Source organism: Mytilus trossulus, unplaced genomic scaffold (assembly GCF_036588685.1).
Source record: "Mytilus trossulus isolate FHL-02 unplaced genomic scaffold, PNRI_Mtr1.1.1.hap1 h1tg000220l__unscaffolded, whole genome shotgun sequence".
Lineage (NCBI taxonomy): Eukaryota > Metazoa > Mollusca > Bivalvia > Mytilida > Mytilidae > Mytilus > Mytilus trossulus.
The window spans coordinates 809,639-817,248 of NW_026963313.1; positions in this window are offsets into that span (position 1 = coordinate 809,639).

Sequence of the window (7,610 nt, forward strand, 5' to 3'; positions counted from 1 at the left end):
AGCCCCCTGCTCTTTCAATCTTTCTAATATTTAACAGACATTTAGTCAATAGGTAGATCCAAACGTGACTAAAAGGACTTTGGGTACACTTCCTGTCTTCTATATTTACGGAGCGCCCAAAGTGCCAGTTGTATATTCAAAATATATAGCGAAAACCTACCCGAGACCGCTTAAATGAGGTTGAGACCCCCTGGTCTTTCAATGTCCATAAAATTCAACCAAATCATTGAATCTGTATATACAAAGATTGTATTAGATGGAGGTTCCAGAAAAACGTCATCTTCAATATCTACGGAGGGCTAAGATTGTCACTTTTCAGTCAAAAAATGTCCAAATATTAGGACAAAGGGCACAGGGTGATGGTGAGAGCCCCCTGATCTCTCAATGATTCTAATATTATGCAGACATTTAGTTAACAGGTAGATACAACCGAGACTAAAAGGAATTTTGGTACATTTCCTGTCTTGAATGTATACGGAACGCCCAAAGTGCCAGTTGGATATTCAAAATATATAGCGAAAACCTACCTGAGACCGCTTAAAAATGGGTGAGACCCTCCTGATCTTTCAATGTCTATAAAATTTAATTAAATCATAGACTCTGTATATATGAAGGTTGTATTAGAAGGATTTCCCAGAATATTGTCATATTCGATATATATATATGGAGGGCTTATATTGTCACTTTTCTGCTAACAATTATAAGAATTTTAGGACAAAGGGCACAGGGCAATGGTGATAGCCGTCTAATCTCTCAATCTTTGTATTACTAAGCAGACATTTAGTTAATAGGTATGCAGAAATTATAAACTTATGTTGGAAAGGGGCAACCATATCCCCACTTGGGGTTGTGAGAGATTAAACAAGCAGCTGACCACCGTCTTGACAAAGAGAGAAACCGATTGAGCTCGGCAAATTGTGAGCTATAGGATGAGAAAAAAAAAACCAGGCGCACCGGGTATGATTACCACGAATTTTATATATTTTGATATGGACGATAGGATCGAAAGATCAAAAACTGGGTCTAAAAACCATTTAATCGTGGATATTGGTTTTGGGTGAAACAAATTGATTTTATTTTGGATTGTTATAAAGATTAAGACATCGATCCAATAGCTATTAATAGCTGGAATTAGTTGTTGAAAACGTCAAAGCCCTGAGTGGTATTGCCAAAATGAACCACCGCCGATGGTACTCCCGGATGAGGAAGGATCAGTTGGATCAGTTGATTGGAACGAAGACCAACATTTTTTTAGCGTTGTTCCAACCCTATACTAGGAAGGATATTATCACCCAAGCCAAACAGCATGAGTTGATAGAGGTTAGCAGGATGTCGAAAGATCGACTACTGGATAAGTTACAGGAACAGATCAGAGAAGATAGGAAATCATTGGGGATAAAATTGAGGTACATCCACTGAAGAAAGACAATAAAGATGTATTTACTACCTGAAAGATGACCAATATTATTGACATGGATGTGCAGACCTTCCTTGAGGTCTCTCAGATGTCAAGAGTGGAACTAATAGACGATTGGGGATTGAAAGGATAACAAGTCAATGTGATGCTGCACTGTGAAGATTAACCCAACAGGTAAGATGGATGATGAGAACGTGGGATACTTTCACTCGGGAAACCAGATTTCCCCTCAACCACGGACTTGCTTGAAACCCTTGAGAAGATGGATGAAAAGGTCGGAGAGAAGATTGCACAGTGGACCTCTGAAAAAAGTGACTGGACATCGAAAGCAATTGTAAAATTTCAAGTCAATATTACCAACGACCGCTGGGTAGGTCACAGTACATTGATTAGCTGGCGTGGATCAAATACAAGAAGGCTGTAATCAATGTGAAAAATAACGACGAGGAGTGTTTCAAGTGGGCCATTCTTTAAACCTTGCAGGTAGACCCAAAAACAAACGGACAGGGTTACACAGAGCTCAATCTGGTAAGCCTTAAGGATATTAATTAATTTGAGAAGGCCAATTCCACCCTGGCGGCTAATGTATTTAGAATAGATGCTAGTGAAGTATACCCGCTGCACATTTCAAACATTGGTGAACAGCGGGAGAGAGAACTCAACTTACTGCTGATCCAAGGCAACATGTGCTTGAACCACGTTTATAGCAAGGAAGTTCTGGAAACCAACAAAGAGTGTTGCGTCAACCACAAGGCAGCCAAGATCAGAGATTCCCAAAGAAGGGACATACCAGCTGACTTTTGTCAACAACACCCACCCGATGAGAGTCCCTTTCGTAGTGTACGCGGACTTTGAGTGCTTTGATTTACCGATAAGGTTGAAATCAAAAACGATAAGGTTCTGTAGCAATACACAGTTTAATAGAAGTTTAGTATCGCATTATGGTCATGGTGAATTTTTTAAATGTAAATATGAAAGTTTTTGTACAATGAAAACCCAGTTCAACAATTTCATCTCTGGTCGTGGCATCGGTACCATCCCAACTTCCTCCAATGCTATAAATAAATACATAATGTCTGACATCCTTACAATCACAGAAGAGTTGACCTTCGATGAAAGTCTTCAAAAATATTAATACTAGGTTCACGAATTCGAACCTTAAGCCGGCGCCCAACTTACCAACTCTGGAGCGTCACTCCTGCAGACGAAAACAAGATGCAACTGTACAAAACCATCCAGAAAAAATCCACGATCCTCTGTGGATTTCGCATGAGACAGTGTGATTTCATAGTCGTTCCCCAAGCCTCACAGTTTAACTGCCGCCTAGCTGCCAATAGTGGTCGCGAAAAACCAAGATATATTATTGTTGCCTTTCAAACCGACAGAGATAATGACAAAACCCATAATGCTTCCGTGTTCAATCGCTGTCGATTGCAAAATATCCATGTCACCCTCAAAGCTGAACGCTACTCAGCCGTCGACTTTAATACCGTTTTTTTTTCTCACAAAACAAGGTTGCCATAGTGTTCAAGGAGGATGTAGACTTCAGAAAGAAATTCTACAACATTGACACCCTCCTTAGTAACGGTGATGTCAACCCCTCTGATTTCATTGACATTTAGCCGCTGTTGGTCATCGATGTAAGTCATCAGTCCGAGCGGACATCCAGACTCGAGCGGAATTCGAGCATTATGTTCCCGCCAACACCGAAGCATTTGCACTTCCAATCTCCGTAGGAGTCCTAGGCCTCCCGTTCGAATCGGTCGGTCAGTAGTTGAACGTCGTGTTTTAATAAATAAATGGACACCACACTGCTGCAGCAAATCGTCCACAACAATGACCAAAAACAAGGGTTTTCCATCCTTGTCTCTAGAAACGACAGTCGCATTTTTACTCAGTTTAACCCCCTCCCCCAACTACAATTTAAGGAATCGAACACCACATTGGGATTTAAGCGACAGCTCTACACATTTGATCGGGCAACAAATGTTACAAAGAGGGTGAATACATTGTTAGCATCAGAAGCATCAACAGCATCCTGGTGAACAGTGGCATCATCAATAGCAGCTACATACACGGCTCCCAACAGTCCACTATCTGAAGCTCCCCCCCCCCCCCCCCCGCAATCGATCCCGGGGTAAAGATCATTCAAACCCGTGTACTTACCCGTGATCTTGAGAACCAACAATCGCATGCAGACATACCTCACCAATCCAGACGGCGATCCTCCACAATCTCCGCAGAGAACATCTCACCATCCGCGTCCATCTTCGCGAGGCATGAATAAATAGTCTATCGAAATACGGTTTGAAATTTATAAAAGGTCAATCTAAATATAACAGAGAGCAGACAAAAAAGGTTTCCCGGTCACCATTCGTTTATCCCACACAAACCTGCATGGTGAACACAAGATGTTGCTTACCCCGCGACAGATTGAAAAGATCACCAAGCTTCTACAAAATGGTTCTAGTGGAAAAAAGCACTAACCAATTGAAGAAAAACATTCAAAAAGAAAGTGGATTCCTATCCATGTTAGCGGAAAGGGCAATGCGAGCCTTTCCTATGTTGGCGAACACAATTCATGTCAGCATGAGGTGTTGGAGCCCTTAGTTGTCTGTGTGAAATAGCGATCAACAATGCATTTGGACCTGGATTTTACATCAAAAGGGGTGGTTGTGTGAGCTGTGTGAAGGTGTGTGATAAATGTCTGTATATTTTCCCTTCAACCTATAGTGACGGTTTGTATTTTAAACTAGGTCATCGATTCTACTAGGCCTAGGGTTCTGGTCTGATCTGATCTGCAGCAAACAGTCCGTTCAAGAACATTCCACTTTTGATACAATCTTTATATATATAAAATCTATGATTTGGTTGAATTTAATGGAAATTGAAAGACCAGGGGGGTCTCACCCTCATTTAAGCGGTCTCAGGAAACTTTCACTAAATATTTTGAATATCCAACTGGCACTTTGGGCGCTGTGTAAACATAAAAGACAGAAAGTCTACCCAAGTTCCTTTTAGTAATGTGTGTATCTACCTATTGACTAAATGTCTGCATAATATTAGAAAGATTGAGCAATTAGGGGCTCTCACCATTGCCCTGTGCCCTTTGTCCGAAAATTTTGATAATTTTTAGCTGAAAAGTGACAATACAAGCCCTCCATAGATATCGAATATGACATTATTCTGGGCAATCCTTCTGATACAACCTTTATAAATACATATACAGAGTCTATGATTTACTTAAATTTTGTGGACATTGAAAGACCAGAGGGGTCTCACCCTCATTTAAGCGGTCTCGGGTAGCTTTTCACTATCTATTTTGAATAACCAACTGGCACTTTGGGCGCTCCGTAAACATTAAAGACATGAAGTTTACCCAAATTCCTTTTAGTCATGTGGGTATCGACCTATTGACTAAATGTCTGCATAATATTAGAAAGATTGAGCAATGAGGGGGCTCTCACCATTGCCCTGTGCCTTTTGTCCTAAAATTTTGATAATTTTTAGCTGAAAAGTGACAATACAAGCCCTCCATAGATATCGAATATGACATTATTCTGGGCAATCCTTCTGATATAACCTTTATATATACATATACAGAGTCTATGATTTACTTAAATTTTGTGGACATTGAAAGACCAGAGGGGTCTCACCCTCATTTAAGCGGTCTCGGGTAGCTTTTCACTATCTATTTTGAATATCCAACTGGCACTTTGGGCGCTCCGTAAACATTAAAGACATGAAGTCTACCCAAATTCCTTTTAGTCACGTGTGTATCTACCTATTGACTAAATGTCTGCATAATATTAGAAAGATTGAGCAATGAGGGGGCTCTCACCATTGCCCTGTGCCCTTTGTCCTAAAATTTTGATAATTTTTAGCTGAAAAGTGACAATACAAGCCCTCCATAGATATCGAATATGACATTATTCTGGGCAATCCTTCTGATACAACCTTTATATATACAGAGTCTATGATTTGCTTAAATTTTGTGGACATTGAAAGACCAGGGGGGTCTCTCCCTCATTTTAGCGGTCTCAGGTAGCTTTTCACTATCTATTTTGAATATACAACTGGCACTTTGGGCGCTCCGTAAACATTAAAGACAGGAAGTTTACCCAAATTCCTTTTAGTCACGTGTGTATCGACCTATTGACTAAATGTCTGCATAATATTAGAAAGATTGTGCAATTAGGGGGCTCTCACCATTGCCCTGTGCCCTTTGTCTGAAAATTTTGATAATTTTTAGCTGGAAAGTGACAATACAAGCCCTCCATAGATATCGAATATGACATTATTCTGGGCAATCCTTCTGATACAACCTTTATATATACAGAGTCTATGATTTACTTAAATTTTGTGGACATTGAAAGACGAAAGGGGTCTCACCCTCATTTAAGCGGTCTCAGGTAGCTTTTCACTATCTATTTTGAATATCCAACTGGCACTTTGGGCGCTCCGTAAACATTAAAGACAGGAAGTCTACCCAAATTCCTTTTAGTCACGTGTGTATCTACCTATTGATTAAATGTCTGCATAATATTAGAAAGATTGAGCAATTAGGGGGGTCTCACCATTGCCCTGTGCCCTTTGTCCTAAAATTTTGATAATTTTTAACTGAAAAGTGACAATACAAGCCCTCCATAGATATCGAATATGACATTATTCTGGGTAATCCTTCTGAGACAACCTTTATTTATACAGAGTCTATGATTTACTTAAATTTTGTGGACATTGAAAGACGAGGGGGTCTCAACCTCATTTAAGCGGTCTCAGGTAGCTTTTCACTATCTATTTTGAATATCCAACTAGCACTTTGGGCGCTCCGTAAACATTAAAGACAGGAAATCTACCCACATACCTTTAAGTCACGTGTGTATCTAGCTACTGACTAAATGTCTGCATAATATTAGAAAGATTGAGCAATGAGGGGGCTCTCACCATTGCCCTGTGCCCTTTGTCCGAAAATTTTGATAATTTTTAGCTGAAAAGTGACAATACAAGCCCTCCATAGATATCGAATATGACATTATTCTGGGCAATCCTTTTGATACAACCTTTATATATACAGAGTCTATGTTTTACTTAAATTTTGTGGACATTGAAAGACCAGAGGGGTCTCACCCTCATTTAAGCGGTCTCGGGTAGTTTTTCACTATCTATTTTGAATATCCAACTGGCACTTTGGGCGCTCTGTAAACATTAAAGACAGGAAGTCTACCCAAATTCCTTTAAGTCACGTGTGTATCTACCTATTGACTAAATGTCTGCATAATATTAGAAAGATTGAGCATTTAGGGGGCTCTCACCATTGCCCTGTGCCCTTTGTCCTAAAATTTTGATAATTTCTAGCTGAAAAGTGACAATACAAGCCCTCCATAGATGTCGAATATGACATTATTCTGGGTAATCCTTCTGATACAACCTTTATTTATACAGAGTCTATGATTTACTTAAATTTTGTGGACATTGAAAGACGAGGGGGTCTCAACCTCATTTAAGCGGTCTAAGGTAGCTTTTCACTATCTATTTTGAATATCCAACTAGCACTTTGGGCGCTCCGTAAACATTAAAGACTGGAAGTCTACCCAAATTCCTTTAAGTCACGTGTGTATCTAGTTACTGACTAAATGTCTGCATATTATTAGAAAGATTGAGCAATGAGGGGGCTCTCACCATTGCCCTGTGCCCTTTGTCCTAAAATTTTGATAATTTTTAGCTGAAAAGTGACAATACAAGCCCTCCATAGATATCGAATATGACATTATTCTGGGCAATCCTTCTGATACAACCTTTATATATACAGAGTCTATGATTTGCTTAAATTTTGTGGACATTGAAAGACCAGGGGGTCTCTCCCTCATTTTAGCGGTCTCAGGTAGCTTTTCACTATCTATTTTGAATATACAACTGGCACTTTGGGCGCTCCGTAAACATTAAAGACAGGAAGTTTACCCAAATTCCTTTTAGTCACGTGTGTATCGACCTATTGACTAAATGTCTGCATAATATTAGAAAGATTGTGCAATTAGGGGGCTCTCACCATTGCCCTGTGCCCTTTGTCTGAAAATTTTGATAATTTTTAGCTGGAAAGTGACAATACAAGCCCTCCATAGATATCGAATATGACATTATTCTGGGCAATCCTTCTGATACAACCTTTATATATACAGAGTCTATGATTTACTTA